Genomic DNA, 25,526 nt, shown 5'->3' with positions numbered 1-25,526 from the left:
GCATTGGCCATGTTAAATTCTCCCTCAGTGTACCTGAACAGGTGCCAGAGTGTGGCAACTAGGGGATTTTCACAGTAACTTCATTGCAGTGTGAATGACACCAATAAATAAACTGAATTCAAAGGAAGAGATAGTCAAACACACAAGGTAAAATTTGTTTGTATTTTTGGCACACACAAGTTTTCCTCTTCTCCTCATTCATGATGTACCTGTGCTTCTGTTTGGATTGCAACACTTGAGTTCACAATAGTTCCTGCTGTATTTGATTTGATTTATTATTGTCACATGTATTAGTATGCAGTGAAAAGTATTGTTTCTTGCGCGCTATACAGACAAAGCATACCGTTCATAGAGAAAAAAAAGAAAGGGTGCAGAATATGGTGTTATAGTCATAGCTCGGGCATAAAGAAAGATCAACTTAATATAAGATAGGTCCATTCAAAAGTCTGATGGCAGCCAGGAAGAAGTTGATTGGTATGTGATCTCAGACTTCTGTATCTTTTTCCCGATGGAAGAAGGTGGAAGAGAGCATGTCCAGGGTTTGTGAGGTCCTTGATTAGCTGGCTGCTTTCCCGAGGCAGCGGTAAGTGTAGATGGAGTCAATGGATGGGAAGCTGGTTTGCGTGATGGTCTGGGCTTCTTGCCTGGCCTGGCCTACATGTGACTCCAGAGCCACAGCAATGTGGTTGATTCCCGACCGCCCTCGGGCAACTAGGGGTGGGCAATAAATGCTGGCCAGCCAGCGATCCACATATCCCATGAATGAATAAAAAGAAATTACTGCCTTGCCACCCAATTTTACACCCCGTGCCAACTCTGTTCCATCTTCAGGGATCTATAATATTTCATTCTAGGTTCATTCATGGAACAGGGCTTCAATCATTATATTTATTCCACATGGGGCCATATAGAATCAAAGAATCATAGAATCCCTGCAGTGCAGAAGGAGACCGTTCGACCCATTGAGCTTGCGCCGACCTCAATCCCACCCAGGCCCTATCTCCGTAACTCCTTTTATTTACCATGCTAGTCCCCCTGACACTAAGAGGCAATTTGGCATGGCCAATCCATCTAACCCGCACATCTTTGGATATAATGCACTGACATAGCCCAATGAGACTAATATTTAAACACTCCTCCCTTAATGTCAAGTTGATCATTCCCAAGAGGAATTTTGGGAACTCAATAAAAAGTACATTAGCAAACTACTGAAGCAACAACACGCTAACACACATCTCGTGTGTGCATCAGCTATAGTGCAGTATAACTTAACACCCCCTCCTACCCCCAGGTAGCTCTGAATTAATTATCAGACAATTTTTGTAATATGCTCAGCAAATTCACAATTTAACTTAATCAGGTTAGCATTTTAGCAGTCGCAACATGTGTGTGAAAGGTAAATTGGATGAATTTTAATAATTATCCATAATATGTAATAAATTACCCATAATGTGTGATAAAATGTATTGCTAAAGTATACTTGACTTTTCATCAAACATCTGGCATAAAATTGGAAGGCAATTAATCTCCTCATGACCTCACGGAAAGAGTTATTTGCCTTCTTTATCAGATGAGAGAATAATTAATAGTTCACAATCTGGCCATTTAAACTTTTTAGTGTTTAATTGTGCCGCTGATTATTTTTCAACTAGTAGATTGATTTTATTTTTTGAGCATTTGGAGGATTCTTATGAATAACAATTATTGTGCTGGCAAATTTGTATTTTAATAGTAATGTCTACTTAGCCAGTGACAGTTATGGTTTTGTGGGTAGCGCTCATGCCTCCCAGAAGAATGAGGGGGGATCTTATTGAAACATATATGATTATGAAGGGAGTAGATAAGATCGAAGCAGGGAGGTTGTTTCCACTGGCAGGTGAAGCTAGAACTAGGGGGCATGGCCTCAAAATAAGGGGGAGCAGATATAGGACTGAGTTGAGGAGGAACTTCTTCACCCAAAGGGTTGTGAATCTGTGGAATTCCCTGCCCAATGAAGCAGTTGAGGCTCGCTCGTTGAATGTTTTTAAGGCAAGAATAGATACATTTTTGAACAGTAAAGGAATTAAGGGCTATGGTGAGCAGGCGGGTAAGTGGAGCTGAGTCCATGAAAAGATTAGCCATGATCTTATTGAATGGCAGAGCAGGCTCGAGGGGCCAGATGTCCTACTCCTGCTCTTAGTTCTTATGTTCTTATGAGGCAGAAAACCTGTGAGTCAAACTCCCGTTCAACACGCTTGAGCAGGAAGTTCCTGGGTGATATCCAAGTGCAATGCTAAGAGAGGGCTGCACTGTTGGAAATGCTGTCTTTCAGATGAGACACTAAACCAAGGCTTGAATTCTGTCACGGAGTAAAAGATTCCGTTGTACTATTTCAGAGAAAAGTGGGCAGTTATTGTTCCTTGGAGCGTGGTCAATGTTGATCTCTCTCAATCAGCATCACCAAATAGATTATTTCATCATTATCATCATCGGGTGTGTGGGAGCTTGCTGTGTGTGTATTGACTGCTACATTTTCTGCCTTATGAGGGGAGGCGATGGCCGAGTGGTATTATCGCTAGATCATTAATCTGGAAACTCAACTAATGTTCTGGGGAACAGGATTTGAATCTCGCCACGGCAGAATCTTTCAGAGGAAGGCATCTCCCTGCAGTCATAGATGTTTTATTTTTAATTCATTCATACAATGTGGGTGTTTCAGTAAGGCTAATATTTATTACCCATTCCTAATTACCCTTGAGGAGATAATGGTGAATTGCCTTCTTCAACCGCTGCAGTTCTTGGGGTATATGCACACCCATAGAGCTATTAGGAGGGAGTTCCAAGATTTTGACCCAGTGACAGTGAATATTGTCAATAATTATATATTTCCAAGCGGAGCTGCTGTGTTATGTGGAGGGAGAATGGCCAAGGAGAGGAAATCCCATCAGACCGACTCTATCTGAGATCCATGTCTGAATGTCGATCATTGATGTTCTCCCACTTCCACTTCTGATGTCTTATTTCAAGTCACAGCTTCCTGACTTGGAAATTTGTATACTTCCATTCCTTCATTATCATCGCGTCAAATTCCAGGAATTCCCTCCTGACAGTATCTTCATGTCATAGACTTTGGACAGGATTTTTCATGCAGTGGGGGCTGCCTGCAATGGGATCTTCTGGTTCCACAGTTGTCAACAGGGTTCCAATTTGGCATGAAATTTAATTCTATCTAACTTCCTTTCTACTCAACCTCTCAATCCCAAAAAGCTTGGTGAACTTACAGATCCCAGGGTCCATTTTAAGAATTTGCAATCCCAGCTAAAAAAATTCACAGGCAACATGGTGGCATGGTAGTGCAGTGGTTAGCACTGTTGCCTCAATTGGCATGTCTGCTACAACTCACCAACTTCTACAGATGCACCACAGAAAGCATTCTTTCTGGTTGTATCACAGCTTGGTATGGCTCTTGCTCTGTCCAAGACCACAAGAAACTCCAAAAGGTCGTGAATGAAGCCCAGTCCATCACTCAAACCAGCCTCCCATCCATTGACTCTGTCTACACTTCCCACTGCCTCGGAACAGCAGGCAGCAAAATCAAGGACCCCACGCACCCCGGACATTCTCTATTCCACTTTCTTCCATCGGGAAAAAGATACAAGAGTTTGAGATCACGTACCAACCAACTCAAGAACAGCTTGTTTCCTGCTGCCATTAGACTTTTGAATGGACCTACCTCGCATTAAGTTGATCTTTCTCTACGCCCTAGCTATGACTGTAAAACTACATTCTACACCCTTTCTTTTCCTTCTCTATCAATGGTATGTATAGTGCGCAAGAAACAATACTTTTCACTGTATACCAATACATGTGACAATAATAAATCAAATCAAAATCAAATCAAATTGAACACACTGTAAAGTTGAGAAATATAATTGACCTAAAACCCAATTAAAAGTATTCAACTATGAGACCATAAGACATAGGAACAGAATTAGGCCACTCGGCCCATCAAATCTGCTCTGTCATTCAATCATAGCTGATATTTTTCTCATCCCCATTCTCCTGCCTTTTCCCCATAACCCCTGATCCCCAAAGCATGTTATGGACATCGCGCTATATCTCATTACATTTTACTATGTTGATGCCATGATATAAATGCAAGTTATTGTTATAAGATGCAGAACTGGAACTTTACACAAGGCTCCAGACATGGCTTTCTCGAGGGTTTGCCAAACCTCCTCCCTTTCATATCCTAGCCATTTATTCATTAGCTGCTTCTTTTTTCTATCTGACTGCTACATTTTAGTGAACGGTATAAATGAACTCCTCATATCTTGTCGAACCTCCAATGGTCCTGGATTTTTACCATTTAAATAATATTCTGAACTGTCTTTTTTGATCCAAAATTGATGAGTTCACACTTAACTGTATTGAAATCCATCTGCCACAGTTTTACCCACTCACTTAATCTATCAATGTCTCTTTGTAATTTTATGTTCCTGCCTACAACTACTTATTATTCCACCAATCTGTGTGGTGTCAATCTTCAAATTAGCTAACTTAAGAGGAATGAAATAGAACTAAGATAAAGTGGTTGGAAATAGATTGTCAGATCAAATAGCAAAGCACTGGTGGAAGTTACTTCAGTCGAAGATGGGCTGGGTACATGTTTTAAAAAGAGATCTATCTTGGGGAGAAAGGATTACATCAGAGACTGGGAGTTCATTGATAAGTAAGGAAGTTAGAGCAAAAATCGACTTTGAAGAAGGAAACTGATGGGTTAGAACCATAGAATCCCTACAGTGCAGGAGGAGGCCATTCTGCCCATCATGTCTGTATTGACTCTCCAAAAGAGAATCTCATCCAGGCACCACCACCCCTCCCACCCCCCCAGCCCTATAACACCACTCATTTACCATGACTAATCCACCAAACCTAGGCATCTTTGGATACTAAGGGGAACTTTAGCATCACCAACCTGACTAACCTGTATATCTTTGGACTATGGGAGGAAACTGGAGTGCCCAGAGGAAACCCACGCAGACACAGTCTGTGTGGAATTTGCACACTATCCCCATAACCCCGATCATTTACCATGACTAATCCACCAAAGGGAGAGTGTGCAAACTCCACACAGACAGTTACCCAAAGCCAGAATTAAACCCGGGTCCCTGCACTGTGAGGCAACAGCTAACCACTGCACCACCGTGCCATCATGTTGCCTTTGAATTTTTTAGCTGGGATTACAAATTCTTAAAATGGACCCTCGGATTGTAAATTCGGCAAGGTTTTGAAGTGAGGATTGAGAGGTTGAGTGGAAGGGAAATGAGCTATAACTACTCCTCTTTCTTGTGCCTTGGCTTTCCCTCCCCAGTGCCACCAGAAAGTGTTTTTTTAAAATAAATCCTTCGGATAAACCTCGTTATGGTGTCCTGCATGATTGACTGGTCAGCTGTCAATCAATCCCTGTGATGGAATATAAAGCACGGGACCGTATATGAAGACATTCTTAACATTAGTGCAACTGTATCCTAGCGTGAGTGTCTTTAAGACAGAGATAGATAGGTTCTTGATTAATAAGGGGATCAGGGGTTGTGGGGAAAAGGCAGGAGAATGAGGATGAGAAAAATATCAGCCATGATTGAATGGCGGAGCAGACTTGATGGGCCGAGTGGCCTAATTCTGCTCCTATGTTTTATGGTCTTATGAGTGTGGAATTCAGTCTTCAAAAAAGGAAGAGAAAATGCTCAGTCTTTTTTGAGATGGGGTTTCTAGCTGTGCTTGATGCCACATGTAGTGATGTCTCCAATATCTTTCCTGCCCTTCAAAATGTTACTGAAGAGCTGGTCCCTGGAGTCTCCACCTGCCCTTGCTCTGCATTGAGGCTCCTATAACAGCCAGTTGGGTCTGGTTCTCAGCAATTACACCGAGCTCCCTTGCCTCCATCTTGTTTGGGCAAACGATGCTGCTGGAATAAGGAAACAAAACCCGTTAGCACTATGGAACCTCCTTCACCCCACCAGATGGCTGAAGACATGGCAGTCTAAGAGCTCTATCTCGCTGTAGTGATGCACGCTCACAGATTTCACCAGGAATCCAAAGGGTATTTATTAACATGGAAAAACTGTACCAATTCTGGCAGCCCCCCAGCTGCCCTGGAGAAGATCATTTGCTGCCCCCAATCCCTCAATGTCTTTTCGGTGTTTTCTGCCCAAGAGAGGACTCCATCCTCTGGGGTGAATACCCACTCTTGGTCCCAATGGGTCCCTCAAGCCAGATGACCTCCTTCTTCTGTGTTACCTTTAAAGGGACAATCATGACAATAGGGTGGCACAGTTGCACAGTGGTTAGCACTGCTGCTTCACAGTGCCAGGGACCCGGGTTCGATTCCAGCCTCGGGTGACTGTCTGTGTGGTGTTTGTACGTTTCCCCGTGCCTGCGTGGCTTTCCTCCAGGTGTTCCGGTTTCCTCCCACAGTCTGAAAGACATGCTGGTTAGGTGCATTGGCCAGGCTAAATTGCCCCTTGTCAGGGGGATTAGTAGCGTAAATATGGGGGAGGGGTTACGGGGATAGGGCCTGAGTGGGATTGTTGTTGATGCAGGCTCAATGGACCGATTGGACTCCTTCTACACTGTAGAGATTCTACGGTTATAATCAGAGCCTCTAACATTGAAAACCAAGACCATCCACAATAATAATTACCACACTCAACCTGCCCTCATCCTGGAGGACTTGACCTAATATCTACTTCTGACTACACAGTTGGTTACTCACTTGAGTGTTTCCTTCAATGATTCTGCATCAATTCTTTATTTTCTTTGCATTCCTGTGAATTACTTTGGGATGTTTTACAACATTAAAGATGTTGTAGACGTGCAAGTTTTTATTTTTGTGGTGTGCAGCAAGGAGAGGGAGCAGAATGAAGAAAGGATCGACCTGGGTTGAGAAGGCAGACACCTCGATTTTCTAACTGGTGCAGCCCATAGCATCATTTGGAAAATACAACATACAATATTTACAATTCCACCAACAACACCTTGCGCTTATACAGTGCCCTAAACCTAGTAAAACATAAGCCTTTTTCTCAGACAAAATAATGACACCAAGCAAAATAAGTTGATATTAGGGCGAGCTTGATCATTGAATCATAGAATCTCCTGCAGTGCAGAAAGAGGCCATTCAGCCCATTGAGTCTGCACAAACCTTCCGAAAGAGCATTCCACTCAGGCTCACTCCCTGCCCGATCTGCGTAACCCCACACATTTAACCCACTAATTTCTCTCCCCCCCCCCCGCGCCCCCCCGCACATCCATGGACACTAAGGGGCAATTTAGCATGGCCAATCCACCTACCCTGCACATCTTTGGACTGTGGGAGCAAACCAAAGCACCCGTAGGAAACCCACGCAGACACGGGGAGAACATGCAAACTCTACACAGACAGTGACCCGAGGTGGGATTTGAACTTGGGTCCCTGATGCTGCAAGACAGCAGTGCTAACCACTGTGCCACCAGTAGGTTTTAAGGAGTGTCTTGAAGAAGGAAATAGAGAAGTGGAGAGATTCGTGGAGAGAATTTCAGAGCATGGGGCCTCGACACGTGATAGCACATCGATGGTAGAGTGATGACAGCCAGGGAAATGCAAGAGCCAGATTTAACGAGATTTTTCTTATCCTTGTTTAATGAAAAATAATTAGATTTTTTTTCTTTAAATGGATGGTTTAGCACCCAGACTAGTAAGCGAGAGCCCGTAGTCAGAGCTGTAAGTATTGATTGGACTGCTGAAAGAATAAGCTCTGCTTGGAGTCCCTTGGAATTTTACTGAGCTTGACGTGTGAGAGATTCCTTGGCTGCTTGAGTTTTATCACTTCAGAAAAGAACAAAAGCAGGAACCCCTGAGGGTAATGGGATTTGAAGTCAATCATTATATTGAGATCTTCTGCTAGTTATTGGGTTGAAGTTTTAAATTAGTCCTGCAAAGGTGAATTCTTTGAAGCATTTCAAGGATTCATACCTCCTAAAGCACTGGCAGATACCAATCAGGCAAAGGTCCACTGAGAATATGTAACCATTATATACAGAGTGCAAAGGAAGATAATCAGTCCCTTAAATCCAATGCTGTACGGCTGCTGCATGACATTTAACGCCAATTGAGGCAGAGCTTGCATTTCTATTAATTTTCACAATCTCAGGACATCCCAAAATGCTTTGCAGCCAATGATGTGCCTTTGAAGTGGAGGCACTTTGTAGGACAGAAGGCAGCCAATTAACAGACAGTAAGCTCCCACAAATAGCGTTCAGTGAAGTAACCAGGTTACCTGTTTCACAACATTAACTGAAAGATAAGTATTGGCCAGGGCACTGAAATAACTTGATTTGATTTGATTTATTGTCACATGTATTATCATACAGTAAGGAGTATTGTTTCTTTCATGCTATACAGACAAAGCATACCTTTCATAGAGAAGGAAACGAGAGAATGCAGAATGTGTTACAATCATAGCTAGAGTGTCGAGAAAGATCAACTTAATGCAAGGTAAGTCCATTCAAAAGTCTGACAGCAGCAGGGAAGAAGCGTGGGGTCCTTAATTATGCTGGCTGCTTTGCCGAGACAGCGGGAAGTGCAGACAGAGTCAACGGATGGGAGGTTGGTTTGCGTGATGGATTGGGCTACATTCACTTTTTGTAGATCCTTGCGGTCTTGGGCAAAGCAGGAGCCATACCAAACTGTGATACAACCAGAAAGAATGCTTTCTATGGTGCATCTGTAAAAGTTGGTGAGAGTTATTGCTGACAAATAACTTGCATTCCCTTGAAGAATGAGTTGCTTTATGCCCAGATGAGAAGGCCAATCTGGACCGTCTGGAATCTCACCAGAAATAAAATTTCAAACTTTAAACTCAGGTTTGATCTGTTCCCCTCAGATGACTATCAAAGACTCCATTGCAATATTGCAAAGAAGAGATGGAAAGTTCTCCAGTCTTCCTACATTCCAACATTGGTATCCTTACTGACAGCAGAGTGCTGTGTAAATCTGCACAGTAACAAGGAATAGATACTTGGAAATAGTGAGAAACAAAAGACTGAGTGGCACGGTGGTGCAGTGGTTAGCACCTCACAGACTCAGGTTTAATTCTGCCTTGGGTGGCTGTCTGTGAGGAATTTGCATGTTCTCCGCGTTTCTGCGTGGGTTTCCTCCGGGTTCTCCGGTTTCCTCCCACAATCTAAAGATGTGCTGGTTAGGTTGAATGGCCACGCTAAATTGTCCCTTAGTGTCGAAGGATGTATAGAATAGTGGGGTAAATACATGGGGTTACGCGGATAGGGCCTGGGCAAGATGCTCTTTCGGCGAGTCATAGAACATAGAACATAGAACATTACAGCGCAGAACAGGCCCTTCGGCCCACGATGTTGCACCGACCAGTTAAAAAAAAAACTGTGACCCTCCAACCTAAACCAATTTCTTTTCGTCCATGAACCTATCTACGGATCTCTTAAACGCCCCCAAACTAGGCGCATTTACTACTGATGCTGGCAGGGCATTCCAATCCCTCACCACCCTCTGGGTAAAGAACCTACCCCTGACATCGGTTCTATAACTACCCCCCCTCAATTTAAAGCCATGCCCCCTCGTGCTGGATTTCTCCATCAGAGGAAAAAGGCTATCACTATCCACCCTATCTAAACCTCTAATCATCTTATATGTTTCAATAAGATCCCCTCTTAGCCGCCGCCTTTCCAGCGAAAACAATCCCAAATCCCTCAGCCTCTCCTCATAGGATCTCCCCTCCATACCAGGCAACATCCTGGTAAACCTCCTCTGCACCCTCTCCAAAGCCTCCACATCCTTCCTGTAATGTGGGGACCAGAACTGCACACAGTACTCCAAGTGCGGCCGCACCAGAGTTGTGTACAGTTGCAACATAACGCTACGACTCCTAAATTCAATCCCCCTACCAATAAACGCCAAGACACCATATGCCTTCTTAACAACCTTATCTACTTGATTCCCAACTTTCAGGAATCTATGCACACATACACCTAGATCCCTCTGCTCCTCCACACTATTCAAAGTCCTCCCGTTAGCCCTATACTCAACACATCTGTTATTCCTACCAAAGTGAATTACCTCACACTTCTCCGCATTGAACTCCATCCGCCACCTCTCGGCCCAACTTTGCAACCTGTCTAAGTCTTCCTGCAAACTACGACACCCTTCCTCACTGTCTACCACACCACCGACTTTGGTGTCATCAGCAAATTTGCTAATCCACCCAACTATACCCTCATCCAGATCATTAATAAATATTACAAACAGCAGTGGCCCCAAAACAGATCCCTGAGGTACACCACTTGTAACCGCACTCCATGATGAATATTTACTATCAACCACCACCCTCTGTTTCCTATCCGCTAGCCAATTCCTGATCCAATTTCCTAGATCACCCCCAATCCCATACATCTGCATTTTCTGCAGAAGCCTACCATGGTGAACCTTATCAAACGCCTTACTAAAATCCATATATACCACGTCCACTGCCTTGCCCCCATCCACCTCCTTGGTCACTTTCTCAAAAAACTCAATAAGGTTAGTAAGGTGCAAACTCAATGGGCTGGGTGGCCTCCTTCTGCACTGTAGGGATTCTATGATTCTATGAGTGAGGGACTGAGTTACGGAATAATTATTCAGAGGTGACTATTCTGATTTCATTCACCATTTTCAATCTGTTTACAAGTCGAATAACCTCGTTCATAAAAATGTGGAGCGACTCAGCACCAGGGAAAGAGGGAATGTGTGCAGAAGCTCTGCTCCTTGAGGTCCTGGGAAAGAGTAAATTAAGAGCAGAAGGCAGTGAGATGTGTCTTGATTTTAATGCTATGAGGATGAGAAGTTGACTGGTTTTATCGCTGAACTTAAAAACTTGCTTTTTTTTTTCCCCATTTCATCAAACTGTCAGCTGTAATCAGTCAGCTTTTGATATAGCGATAATCCTCTTGGACTAAAACTCCTGATGTGGGAAAATCCTTGATAGAATGACACCCCTTCTATGCTAAAGCTGCTGGAGATAATTAAGCTCGTCACATAGACCTTCTTCAAAAACAGAAAAAAACTTTAGACATTACACAATGCCTGCCCAATGAACAGATTTTGTTATTCATGGAATTTGGACATTGCTGGCTGGGTCCTCATTTATTGCCCATGTTTAATTGCCCTTGAACTGAGTTTCAGAGGCATTTATGAGGCAAAAACATTGCTGTGAGTCCAGAGTCACATGTAGGCCAGACCAGCTAAGGATGGCAGATTTCCTTCCTGACAGGATATTAGTGAATCAGGTGGGTTTTTACTACAATTGACAATGGTTTCATGGTCATTATTAGACTTTTTAGTTCCTGTGCCAGAATTTTCCAACCATTCTAGCCAGTGGCATTTTCCCATCCCGCTGCAGTGAACTGAGATTCGGCTTGTTGCCAAAATTTCCGTCTTCGGTGCAACAGGAGTACGGCATGAATGGGAGGTAATATCGCGCCCCAGATTTTTATTACCATAGAAAAAACCATAGAAAATAACAGCTCAGAAACAGGCCTTTTGGCCCTTCTTGTCTGTGCCGAACCATTTTTTGCCTAGTCCCACTGACCTGCACTTGGACCATATCCCTCCACACCCCTCTCATCCATGAACCCGTCCAAGTTTTTCTTAAATGTTAAAAGTGACCCCGCATTTACCACTTTATCCGGCAGCTCAATCCACACTCCCACCACTCTCTGCGTGAAGAAGCCCCCCCTAATATTCCCTTTAAACTTTTCTCCTTTCACCCTTAACCCCCATGCCCTCTGGGTTTTTTCTCCCCTAGCCTCAGTGGAATAAGCCTGCTTGCATTCACTCTATCTATACCCATCAAAATTGAATTCAAATTTCACCATCTGCTGTGGTGGGAGAGTAAACGCGGCCTTGGTTTAACATCTCCTGTGAAAGGCGGCATTTGCGACATTGCAGCATTCCCTCAGGACGGTATTTTACTGATGCACAGGCTGGCGGGACCTTTCGGTCCCACTGAAGTCAATCAGGATTTGGATGGCTCCCTGCATCTGACATGGAGAAATGCACAGCGGTGGGGCAGGCAACACTTGGCACCAGTATCATATTGAGAGTGTTGATCTGAATTATTCGCTCAAGTCTTCCTGAGAGTGATCTGAAACCACAACCTTCTGTTGCAGACATGAAAGCTAAAGTTTAAAGTTTATTTATTAATGTCACAAAAAGTAGGCTTACATTAACATTGCAATGAAGTTACTGTGAAATTCCTCTGGGTTTCTTATGTACCCACTGCTGTAGGCTCACACAGCAACCATTATGGTTAAAACTAGTCAAAAGCAATGCAGTTGATCGTGTGACAAACCTTTGTCTTTAAGAAATGTATTTTTCGTGTTTTTGTGCAGGATCTGTTGTAGAGGTTTGTTTTTATTATCAGAGCTGCTGTGTCTGGATCCAGCAGCACTGTACAGCCACTGCCACAACATCATTGATTTAATTGCTACCCTGTTTGTTTTAATCTGAACTAATGCAGGGTTCTATTATGTTGTGTTTTTCCTTGGGATATTTCAGAGTGAAGCTTGATTCAGTTGATAGACAAGTAAGGTCATATGACTGGGTACAGCTAGACTTACACAGAGACCTCAAGGCAGTCTGTTTTTTTGGGATCTTTAGAGAGAGGTTTATTTCTCTGTATCTCTTGCTCTGTTTGAAGTGGAAACTGGAATCAGCCAAAAAAGAAGCCTCTTTCTCTGAGATTCTACTGTTTGAGGGTGGAACCTTCTCCAGAAGTTGCTGCATGAGAATGAGAAGACAAGTGTCTGTATGGATAACTCACCAGAAAAGGCTGGAGAACGAATACCTATGTAAGAATCTTTGGTTTCTGTGCTAAGAACAAAGAAGAAAATTACAGCACAGGAACAGGCCCTTCGGCCCTCCAAGCCTGCACCGACCACACTGCCCGACTTAACTAAAACCCCCTACGCTTCCGGGGACTATATCCCTCTATTCCCATCTCATTTATGTACTTGTCAAGATGCCCCTTAAAAGTCACGACCGTATTCACTTCCACTACCTCCCCCGGCAACGAGTTCCAGGCACCCACCACTCTGTGTAAAAGATCTGCCTCGTACACCTCTTTCAAAGCTAGCCCCTCACACCTTAAACCTACGCCCCCTAGTAATTGACTCTTCCACCCTGGGAAATGCTTCTGACTATTCACTTTGTCCATGCCTCGCATAATCTTGTAGACTACTATCAGGTCTCCCCTCAACCTCCGTTGCTCCAGTGAGAACAAACCAAGTTTCTCCAGCTCTCCTCATAGCTAATGCCCTCCATACCAGGCAGCATCCTGGTAAATCTTTTTTGGACCCTCTCTAAAGCCTCCACATCCTTCTGGCAGTGTGGCGACCAGAATTGAACACTATATTCCAAGTGCGGCCTCACTAAGGTTCCATAAAGCGTCAACATGACTAGCCAATCTTTAAACTCAATACCCCGGCCGATGAAGGCAAGCATGCCGTATGCCTTCTTGACTATCATCTCCACCTGCATTGCCATTTTCAGTGACCTGTGTACCTGTACATCCAGATCCCTTTGCCGATCAATACTCCCAAGTGTTCTGCCATTTACTCTATATTTCCTATCTGTATTAGACCTTCCAAAATGCATTACCTCACATTTGTCCATTTTCTAAAGAATGGATTCCTGTCTGTCAGGGGCACAACAAAATTGGAACAATAAAGATAGCTAGCTTTTAAGAAATGTGTTTTTTCATATTTAAGTATTTTAATTGGTAAGAATTGTGCTAATTATCTTTATAATATTCTAACTTGGATGGAACTTGAGTTTAAAGATTGGCTAGTCATGGTGACGCTTTATAGAACCTTAGTGAGGCCGCACTTGGAATATAGTGTTCAATTCTGGTCGCCACACTGTCAGATTTTTTTCAAACTGCGCATGCACAGTTCAGAGCTCTGATCGCTCCACCAGCGCTAAGCCCCGCCCACAGCGCGGATCGGGCCGGAGCCGGCAAAACGTGTATGGGCGCACTGGAAAGAGGATTCCAGGCGCGGATCTATTTGACGCCCAGATCCGGCACTTAGACTCAAAATGGTAAAATTCCCCCCTATATACAAGAAAGCCCACCAATGCCTCTACTTTCTCAGAAGACTAAGCAAATTTGGCATGTTAGCTCCAACTCTCACCAACATTTACAGTTGCACCACAGAAAGCATTCTTTCTGGTTGTATCACAGCTTGGTATGGTTCCTGCTCTGTACAAGACCGCAAAGAACCACAAAAGGTCGTGAATGTAGCCCAATCCATCACGCAAACCAGCCTCCCATCCATTGACTCTGTCTACACTTCCCACTGCTTTGGCAAAGCAGCCAGCATAATTAAGGACCCCACGCACCGTGGACATTCTCTCTTCCACCTTCTTCCGTCGGGAAAAAGATACAAAAGTCTGAGGTCACGACTCAAGAACAGCTTCTTCCCTGCTGCTGTCAGACTTTTGAATGGACTTGCCTTACATTAAGTTGATCTTTCTCTACACCCTAGCTATGACTGTAACACTACATTCTGCACTCTCTCCTTTCCTTGTCTATGTACGGTATGTTTTGTCTGTGTTTTGTCTGTATAGCGCGCAAGAAACAATACTTTTCACTGTATGTTAATACACGTGACAATAATAAATCAAATCAAAAATCTCCACCTTGGGGGGGGACGGGGGGGAGACAGCGGGGGGGGGGGGGGGGGGGGGGGGGGGTGGAGGGGACGCTTTGCGAGACCAGCTGTAAGTCTGTAAATAACCAAATTGAAAAAGAAAATTCATGGTTTCCTTGATTGATCGCAGGGATGTCCAGTGGATTATTCTGTCATCCTGAACGAGCCGGGAAGGTTGCCGACCCTAACTTGCATTTTTTGTGAGTCAGACGTCAGTGAAGATAGGGGCTTCCTACTCAAACATTACATTTGAGTGGTTGGGGAGTAATTGATTAGTACCTGACCAGGAGTGTCAAATGGATGGCATGACTACAATGCCAAGGGAGACAAATCCAAAGATTAACCAACATTGGTGCCAAGGTCTGATTTCAATATCAAGTCTCCAGAATACTAACCCAACAAGATTGTTCCAATTTTGGGCTGCTTGCCTCATTGACAGGAACCCATGGGTCACTGGAATCAAATCGAATCGAATCACTACAGTGCAGAAGGAGGCAATTCGGCCCATTGAGTCTGCGCCAACAACAATCCTGCCCAGTCCCTATCTCCGTAACCCCACATATTTACCCTGCTAATCCCCCCGACACTAAGGGTCAATTTAACATGGCCAATCCACCTAACCAGCACATCTTTCGGACTGTGGGAGGAAACCAAAGCACCCAGAGGAAACTCACGTAGACAGGAAGGACGTGCAAACTCCACACAGAAAGTAACCCAAGCCGGGAATTAAACCCGTGTCCCTGGAGCTGTGAGGCAGCAGTGCTAACCACTGTGCCACCGTGCCGCTCCCTGGGGATGGAGTTGGTGAACAGGAGCACTTCAGCAGCCGACTGTATGAGTGCCATATAACTGGAAACAATGCCTTCAAACATTTGAATTTTCATTACTTGGGATTTCATCACTTGGGACGTGGGTAGCACGGTGGCACAGTGATTAGCACTGCTGCCTCACAGCACCAGAGACCTGGGTTTGATTTCTGTCTTGGGTCACTGTCTGTGTGGAGTTAGCATGTTTTCTCCGTGTCTGCGTGGGTTTCTTCCGGGTGCTCCGGTTTCCTCCCACATTCTGAAAGATGTGTTGGTTAGATGCATTGACCCGAACAGGTGCCGGAGTGTGGCGACTAGGGGAATTTCACAGTGACTTCATTGCAGTGTTAATATGAGCCTTGTGACTAATTTATTTTCTCAATATGAACAGCAATGTTAGTATACCAACCTTTGCGTCCCCATATTGTCCCTGTTGTACATTTTATATATCTCAAAGCAATGCGGAGATGACAGTAGTTTTTACGTGTTTGACAGGTTTGAATCACAGTGCTTCAAAATGTCTGCTCTGTGCCTCAGCTCTGGCTTCCAGCTCTTTCTGCAATCTGTTTGTCTTTCTCTGAGCTCACACCCAGGCTTAATCAATCAAGCACAGAGAGCATCAATAGTAACAGACTCACTTAATCTTATTAATTATAAGGGGTGACCTCAGAGATGTTTTTAAAATTATGAGGGGCATAGATTGGTCCCCTTATTCGAGGAAAGATATAATGGCATTGGAGACAGTTCAGAGGAGGTTCACTAGATTGATTCCAGAGATGAGGGGTTTGTTGTATGAAGAGAGATTGAACAGTTTAGGCCTATACTCTGGAATTTAGAAGAATGAGGGGAGATCAAATTGAGATAATCAAGATGATAAAAGGTGTGGATGAAGTAGACGTGGAGTGAATGCTTCCTCTTGTGGGGCATTCTAGGATGAGAGGTCATAGTCTTAGGATAAGGGGCAGCAAATTTAAAACAGAGTTGAGGAGAAACTACTTCTCCCAAAGGGTTGTGAAACTGCGGAATTCGCTATCCCAAAGTGCGGTGGATGCTGGGTCAGGGAGTAAATTTAAAGAGGAGTTAGACAGATTTTTAATTGGTGATGGGTTGAAGGGTTATGGGGAGAAGGCAGGAAAATGGGATGAGGAGCATATCAGCCACGATCGAATGGTGGAGCAGACTCGATGGGCTGAATGGCCTAATTCTGCTCCTATATCTTATGAACTTATGAGGTGAATAGCTAAAGTATTTTCCCCACTGTAGTCCAAATCTAGGGGGCATTTTGTTAAGATGAGAGGGGAAAAATTTAAAAGGGACCCAAGGGACAACTTTCTCACACAGAGGGTGGTGTGTCTATTAAATGAGCTGCCAAAGGAGGTGGAAGATGTTGATACAATTGCAACATTTAGCATACATTTGGACAGGTGCATGGATGGGAAAGGTTCAGAGGGATATGGGCCAAATGCAGGCAAATGGAATTAGTTCAGTTTAGGAAACCTGGACAGCATAGACAAGTTGGGCCGAAGGGCCTGTTTCCATGCTGTATATCTCCGTGACTCTATGACTCAAATCAAACACAGAAGGATTGAATCATACACTCTCAACGTCAATAATTTCCTAATATAATTTTCATGGTTGTTTTGGGGAACTGTGTCAGATGGTCTTAAATTTGTTGGGTCAGATTTTATTCACTTTCTCGACTGGCGTGGAGACTCTGAGGGCAAATTGATTCATTTTCCAAAATGAAATATTCTCACAATTCTATTCAGAAACTCAATTTTCATTAATATTTTGTATGGTAATTGTGCCTAAAGGTAGGCACATACTTTTTCCATTAAAATGATCATAAATGATAAATAAAGCTACATCAAAAGATATTCATGTGCTACATACTCAGTGTCAGAAAGCTCTATTCTGTGTAACTCTTTTAGTAAACTCTTATATCACATGGAATGATGGGAGTGAGCTGCCATTCTTTTCCTCAATTGAAAATAATTCCTTTTTAAAGAAGTTGAAAAATAAAGTTAAGAAACTGGGTTTGATGTGGTTTTCCGTTAAGTTACCTGGAGTATTTGGAGTATTGTGAGCAGTTTTGGGCCCCATATCTAAGGAAGGATGTGCTGGTCTTGGAAAGGGTCCAGAGGAGATTCACAAGAATGATCCCTGCAATGAAGAGCTTGTCGTATGAGGAACGATTGAGGACACTGGGTCTGTACTCGTTGGAGTTTAGAAGGATGAGGGGGGATCTTATTGAAACTTACAGGGTACTGCGAGGCCTGGATAGAGTGGACGTGGAGAGGATGTTTCCACCAGTAGGAAAAACTAGAACCACAGGGCATAACCTCAAGCTAAAGGGACGATCCTTTCAAATAGAGACGAGGAGGAATTTCTTCAGCCAGAGAGTGGTGAATCTGTGGAACTCTTTGCCACAGAAGACTGTGGAGGCCAGGTCATTGAGTGTCTTTAAGACAGAGATAGATAGGTTCTTGATTAATAAGGGGATCAGGGGTTATAGGGAAAAGGCAGGAGAATGAGAATGGGAATATCAGCCATGATTGAATGGCGGAGCAGACGCGATGGGCCGAGTGGCCTAATTCTGCTCCTTTGTCTTGTGGTCTTATGGACAAAAATACAAACATGGTCGATTGTGACTCTGAAAATGACCCACTTATGAAGTGCTGTTGTAATGTCGGAAACACATCAGACAATTGTGCCGACAAACGACAGTGTGATCATCGTAGAGTCAAGGGTTGACATCAGGAGCACCTGATACTAATGTAATGGCTGATGTAACTAGGATGAACAGACACCTGATTCAGTCACCTTGTGTATAAATTGGAACAGAAGTCGGCCATTCAGCCTGCCAAGCCTGTCCCACCATTCAATACAACCATGGATGATTGGATACTTCAATGCCAATTAAACCCACTGGCCGGGATTTTACCGTTCTGCCCTCCACGGGAATCGGAGCGGGTGAGGGACAAACCATCGAAAGGTCCATTGACCTCAGGTGGGATTTTACGGTTTTGGGATGAGCAGGGCTATAAAATCCCACCCATTATCCCCACAATCCTTTACATTATTGTGAATTATTAAGTTCAAGTTAATAATATTAGCGTCACAAGTAGGCTTATATTAACACTGCAATGAAGTTACTGTGAAAATCCCCTAGTCGCCACACTCCGGCACCTGTTCGGGTACACTGAGGGAGAATTTAGCATGGTCAATGCACTTAACCAGCACGTCTTTCGAACTGTGGGTGGAAAACGGAGCACCCGAAGGAAACCCACGCAGACATTGGGAGAACGTGCAAACTCCACACAGACAGTAACCCAAGCCAGGAATCGAACCCGGGTCCCTAGCATTGTGAGGCAGCAGTGCTAACCACTGTGCCGCTCATAGAAACTATCTGTCCCTACCCTAAACATTCTCAATGAATGAGCTTCCACAGCCCTCTGGGTTGGGGAATTCCAAAGATCAACAACCTTCTGTGCAAATAAATTTCCCCTCATCTTGGTCTTAAGTGGCCTTCCCCTTATTTTGAAATTGTAGATTACTGAGATGTATATATATACATATGTATATCTATAGATCCTGGAGTAAACAGGAATGTTTTCTCTGAATAATAGTCAATGACAGTTAGAGTAACAGGATCCCAAAATAAACCCCAAAATAGATCCTGAATGCAAGACAAAAGAATAACCTGTTTTTTTAATGTTGCTTTATGAATAAATATTGGTCTGGACACTGGGGATAACTCCTTGCTCTTCCTCAAAATATTATCCTGGGATCTTCTATGTCCACCTGAGAGATTGAACAAGTCATCAAATGGTTCAGTACTCCCTCGGTACCATAATAAGTGCAACTTTGATGTTTATGCCCAAGTACTGGAATAGACCTTCATAACGTTGTGACTCAGAATTTTTAAAAAAATTTATTCATGGGACATGGACATCGTTGGCTGGCCAGCATTTATTGCCCAACCCTAGTTGCCCGAGGGCAGTTGAGAATCATCCACATTGCTGTGGCTCTGGAGTCACATGTAGGCCAGACCAGGTAAGAATGGCAGATTTCCTTCCTTGTGAACGATGTGAAATGAGCCACGGGTCACACCAGGGAAATATAGGTGAAGTAATCAAATAGGTGGGTTACAGAAAACATGGACACCAACATTGAACAGTCCCTGCACTGTAAAGGTCTATGTAATATTGCTCAGAAATGTCATAGAATTCTTATCACGCAAAAGGAAGCCATTCAGCCCATCGAGTCTGCACCAGATCATCCCAGTAAGAAGTTTAACAACACCAGGTTAAAGTCCAACAGGTTTATTTGGTAGCAAAAGCCACACAAGCTTTCAGAGCTCCAAGCCCCTTCTTCAGGTGAGTGGGAATTCTGTTCACAAACAGGGCATATAAAGACACAGACTCAATTTACATGAATAATGGTTGGAATGCGAATACTTACAGCTAATCAAGTCTTTAAGATACAAACAACGTGAATGGAGAGAGCATCAAGACAGGCTAAAAAGATGTGTATTGTCTCCAGACAAGACAGCCAGTGAAACTCTGCAGGTCCAGGCAAGCTGTGGGGGTTACAAATAGTGTGACATGAACCCAATATCCCAGTTGAGGCCGTCCTCGTGTGTGCAGAACTTGGCTATCAGTTTGGCTATCAGTATAGGATATAGGAAGGTGTTTGATAAGGTGCCGCGCAGAAGGTTAACAAGGTGAAATCACATGAGGTTAGATGCAATTTATTAGCTTGGATAGAAGACTGGCTAACTGACAGAAGAAGTCGTCTCACAACACCAGGTTAAAGTCCAACAGGTTTATTTGGTAGCAAAAGCCACTAGCTTTCGGAGTGCTTGCTGCTCCTTCGTCAGGTGAGTGGGAGTTCTATTCATAAATAGGGCATATAAAGACACAAACTCAATTTACAAAATAATGGTAGGAATGCGAACCTTTACAGGTAATCAAGTCTCAAAGGTACAGACAATGTGAGTGGAGAGAGCGTTAAGCACAGGTTAAAGAGATGTGTATTGTCTCCAGACAGGGCAGTTAGACAACAGTACAGAGTCGCTGAGCAGAGACTGATAGCCAAGTTCCGCACACATGAGGACGGCCTCAACCGGGATCTTGGGTTCATGTCACACTATCTGTAACCCCCATGACTTGCCTGGGCTTGCAAAATCTCACTAACTGTCCTGTCTGGAGACAATACACATCTCTTTAACCTGTGCTTAACGCTCTCTCCACTCACATTGTCTGTACCTTTGAGACTTGATTACCTGTAAAGGTTCTCATTCCTACCATTATTTTATAAATTGAGTTTGTGTCTTTATATGCCCTGTTTGTGAATAGAACTTCCACTTACCTGACGAAGGGGCAGCGCTCCGAAAGCTAGTGGCTTTTGCTACCAAATAAACCTGTTGGACTTTAACCTGGTGTTGTTAGACTTCTTACTGTGTTTACCCCAGTCGAACGCCAGCATCTCCACATCATAACTGACAGAAGGCAGAGAGTTGGGATAAATGGGTCTTTTTCTGGTTGGCAAGATGTAACTAATGGGATGCCACAGGGTTCAGTCCTCGGGCCCCAACTATTTACAATCTATATTAATGACTTGGATGCAGGCACTATCGCCACATTTGCAGATGACACTAAAATAGGTGAGAGAGTAAGTTGTAATGAGGAAATATGAAACTTACAAATAGATGTAGATAGGTTAAGTGAGTGGGCCACAATGTGGCAGATGGAGTTTAACATGATAAGTGTGAAGTTATCCATTTTGTTCAGAATAATCGAAAGGCAACTCATTATCTAAATGAGACAGACTTCGGGTGCTTCGGTGCAGAGGGATCTGGGTGTCCTCATGCATGAGTCGTACACAACTGGTATTCAGGTACAGCAGGTAATAAGGAAAGCAAACAGACTTTTGACATTTATAGCTAAAGGAATAGAGTATAAAAGTAAGGAAGTGTTGCTGCATCTATACAAGGCACTGATGAGTCCACACCTGGAGTACTGTGTACAGTTTTGGTCCCCTTATTTGAGGAGGGATGTAGAGGCATGAGAAGCAGTTCAGTGGAAGTTCACTGGATTGATTGCAGAGATGAGGGGTTTGCCTTATGAAAGGAGATTGAACAGTTTAGGCCTACACTCTCTGTAGAGTTTAGAAGAATGAGAGGAGATCTAATTGAGGTACAGAAGATGATAAAAGGTATTGACAAAGTAGATGTGGAGTGGATGTTTCCTCTTGTGGGGTAATCTGGAACGAGAGGTCATAGTTTTAGGATAAGGGGTAGCAGATTTAATACAGAGATGAGGAGAAATTATTTTTCTCAAGGGGTGGCGAGTCTGTGAAATTCACTACCCCTAAGTGTGGTGGCTGCCGAGACATTGAGTAAATTTGAGGATGAGATAGACAAATTTTTAATTAGTAAGGGTTTGAACGGCATATGGAAAATGGGCAGGAAAGTGGAATTGAAGCCAAGGTGAGATCAGCCATGATGGTATTGAATGGTGGAGAAGGCTCGAGGGGCTGAATTGCCCACTCCTGCTCCTAGTTCTTATGTTCTTATGTCATGAACCCTGATTTCTGACTCAGCAGCCAAACGGAACTATCCCTGTATATCCACGAGTATCTCGTCACTTCGTCATCCTCCCTATTCCTAACTCAGTAGAAAACACCCAATCATACAGGTAACCTACTCATACCAGTCTGTCGCTGGAATGATTCAAATATAAATATTTATGGATGCTCTGTTCCTGCAGCGTATTTTGCACTCTTTTATATCAATTTGATGAGGTAATTTAGGAAATTTCTCTTCACAATCGCTATCTGACATTATAATGATTATAGAATTGGTTGGGGGGCGAATTTCACTAGCAGAATGTTGCTGATTACGTTCATCAGCCCAAATGACGAATGCTGCTGTATATAATGTTTTAAATCTGTATAACATTCTTCCTGTTCCATTGTGCAGAATTATGAGGAACCCTCAAGCAAGTTCCGAGAAACATTAATGTAGCCTGATAATGTGTTTGTTCCTTAATCTGTTCACTCTTCATTTAACATGCTAGTCTGTTGATAGTTATTAGTCCATTCATGCTTCGCTTATGGCTAGTGACTTAGTTTTCTATTTGTACTTAGTACTATGACTGTTTATCCTCAACCATCTCACTCTGTATTCATGTCCATCCAATTTATTTTTGTCTCTTTAACTAGCTGCTGCTCTACTCTTGGTACTCTGTACCAGTCACTTTGATTTAGTTTTATTATGTGTCTGCTCCTCGAGTGAAAGTAGGATAAAGAACAAAGTTGTGTTTATGTAGAGCTTTGGATGACATGGGGAAAACAGGAAATTCTTTCCAGTATTCTGCCCAGTATTTTCCCCTCAACCAATAAAAGCAGCTAACTGGTCATTATCTCATTGTTGTTTGAGGAATCTTGTCCTACAGTCCAATATTTTTATCACATTGTAGTCAGGGTTCCAGTGCTGAAGTGAAAAAAGAGTTTATTCATTATTGTCACAAGTAAGCTTACATTAACACTGCAATGAAGTTACTGTGAAAATCCCCTAGTCACTACACTCCGACGCCTGTTCAGGTACACTGAGGGAGAATTTAGCATGGCCAATGCACCTAACCAGCACGTCTTTTGGATTGTGGGAGGAAACCGGAGCACCCGGATGAAACCCACGCAGACACGGGGAGAACGTGCAAACTCCACACAGACAGTGACCCTAGCCAGGAATCAAACCCGGGTCCATAGTGCTGTGATGCAGTAATGCTAACTACCATGCCATTATGTATAAGATTGCTTCAATTAAACTTCAGATCAATGGTAACCCCCAGGATGCTGATGGTAGGGAATTAAGCAGTGGGAATGCACTTAAACATAACGGGAGGTGGTTAGATTCTTGCTGAAGATGTTTATTTCCTGATCCTTGTGTGGTGCAAATTTTACTTGCTACTTATTTGCAAGCCTGAATGTTAGAACATAGAACAGTACAGCACAGAACAGGCCCTTCGGCCCACGATGTTGTGCCGAGCTTTATCTGAAACCAAGATCAAGCTATCCCACTCCTTATCATCCTGGTGTGCTCCATGTGCCTATCCAATAACCGCTTAAATGTTCCTAAAGTGTCTGACTCCACTATCACTGCAGGCAGTCCATTCCACACCCCAACCACTCTCTGCGTAAAGAACCTACCTCTGATATCCTTCCTATATCTCCCACCACGAACCCTATAGTTATGCCCCCTCGTAATAGCTCCATCCACCCAAGGAAATAGTCTTCGAACATTCACTCTATCTATCCCCTTCATCATTTTATAAACCTCTATTAAGTCTCCCCTCAGCTTCCTCCGCTCCAGAGAGAACAGCCCTAGCTCCCTCAACCTTTCCTCATAAGACCTACCCTCCAAACCAGGCAGCATCCTGGTGAATCTCCTCTGCACTCTTTCCAGCGCTTCCACATCCCTCTTATAGTGAGGTGACCAGAACTGCACCCAATATTCCAAATGTGGTCTCACCAAGGTCCTGTACAGTTGCAGCATAACCCCACGGCTCTTAAACTCCAACCCCCTGTTAATAAAAGCTAACACACTGTAGGCCTTCTTCACAGCTCTATCCACTTGAGTGGCAACCTTTAGAGATCTGTGGATATGGACCCCAAGATCTCTCTGTTCCTCCACAGTCTTCAGAACCCTACCTTTGACCCTGTAATCCACATTTAAATTAGTCCTACCAAAATGAATCACCTCACATTTATCAGGGTTAAACTCCATTTGCCATTTTTCAGCCCAGCTTTGCATCCTATCTATGTCTCTTTGCAGACTATAACAGCCCTCCACCTCATCCACTACTTCACCAATTTTGGTGTCATCAGCAAATTTACTGATCCACCCTTCAGCCCCCTCCTCCAAGTCATTAATAAAAATCACAAAGAGCAGAGGACCAAGCACTGATCCCAGTGGCACTCCGCTAGCAACCTGCCTCCAATCCGAAAATTTTCCATCCACCACCACCCTCTGTCTTCGATCAGACAGCCAGTTACCTATCCAATTGGCCAACTTTCCCTCTATCCCACACCTCCTCACTTTCATCATAAGCCGACCATGGGGGACCTTATCAAACGCCTTACTAAAATCATGTATATGACATCAACTGCCCTACCTTCATCAACACACTTAGTTACCTCCTCAACAAATTCAATCAAATTTGTGAGGCACGACTTGCCCTTCACGAGGTCTTACTGGATGTGGGATAGACTTGTTCAGTATTTGATACTGAACACTTTGCAATCAGCAGTGAGCATCCCCACTTCTGATTTTATGACTGAGGGAACCTCATCGATGAAGCAGTTGCAGATTGTGGGACAGGGCAGACGCATGACTGGTGGTGGAGGAGTCTGCGAAGTAAGTTCGTAAGTTATTACTCATTGAGTATAACTACGTCAGGCAGTTGCTTGACTGGTCTGCAGGACAACTCTCGCTATTTTGGGGCAAGATCCGAGTGAAAAGGGCTTTGCAGGGTCAACTGGGCAAGGTGTGCCTTTGTCATTCACAATGCCCAGCTCAATGTCAGTAGGTTTCAGGGCAATCCTCCATAGTTTAAAAGGACTCAGGAGAAACCTGACAGTTTAAAAGTGGCCAACTCTGGCTGCTGGCTGATAAAACCTCCCAGAAGGCTCGGCAGGACAAACATAACCTGCCTGTGGACTGTGCTAAGGAAAAGGTGTGAGCACCCTGAATATGCAAGTGGCCAGGTGCGGCAGAAAGGCAGACACACCAGTGTTCTAATCATCAGAAGGACAAAGGGAGATGGAGACCAGCAGACGAACAGTAAACAGACCAGCAGGGAGACAATGGCCACAGAAATCAGCCCATCCACAGAAGACAAGAAGACCCATCCCACTAATGGGATACCGTTCAGGAAGCTCTGGAGGAGCATTAAAAAAACAGTAAAATAACAACCAATG

This window comes from Mustelus asterias, chromosome 4, assembly GCF_964213995.1.
Source record: "Mustelus asterias chromosome 4, sMusAst1.hap1.1, whole genome shotgun sequence".
Lineage (NCBI taxonomy): Eukaryota > Metazoa > Chordata > Chondrichthyes > Carcharhiniformes > Triakidae > Mustelus > Mustelus asterias.
This window is presented reverse-complemented; position numbering follows the sequence as displayed.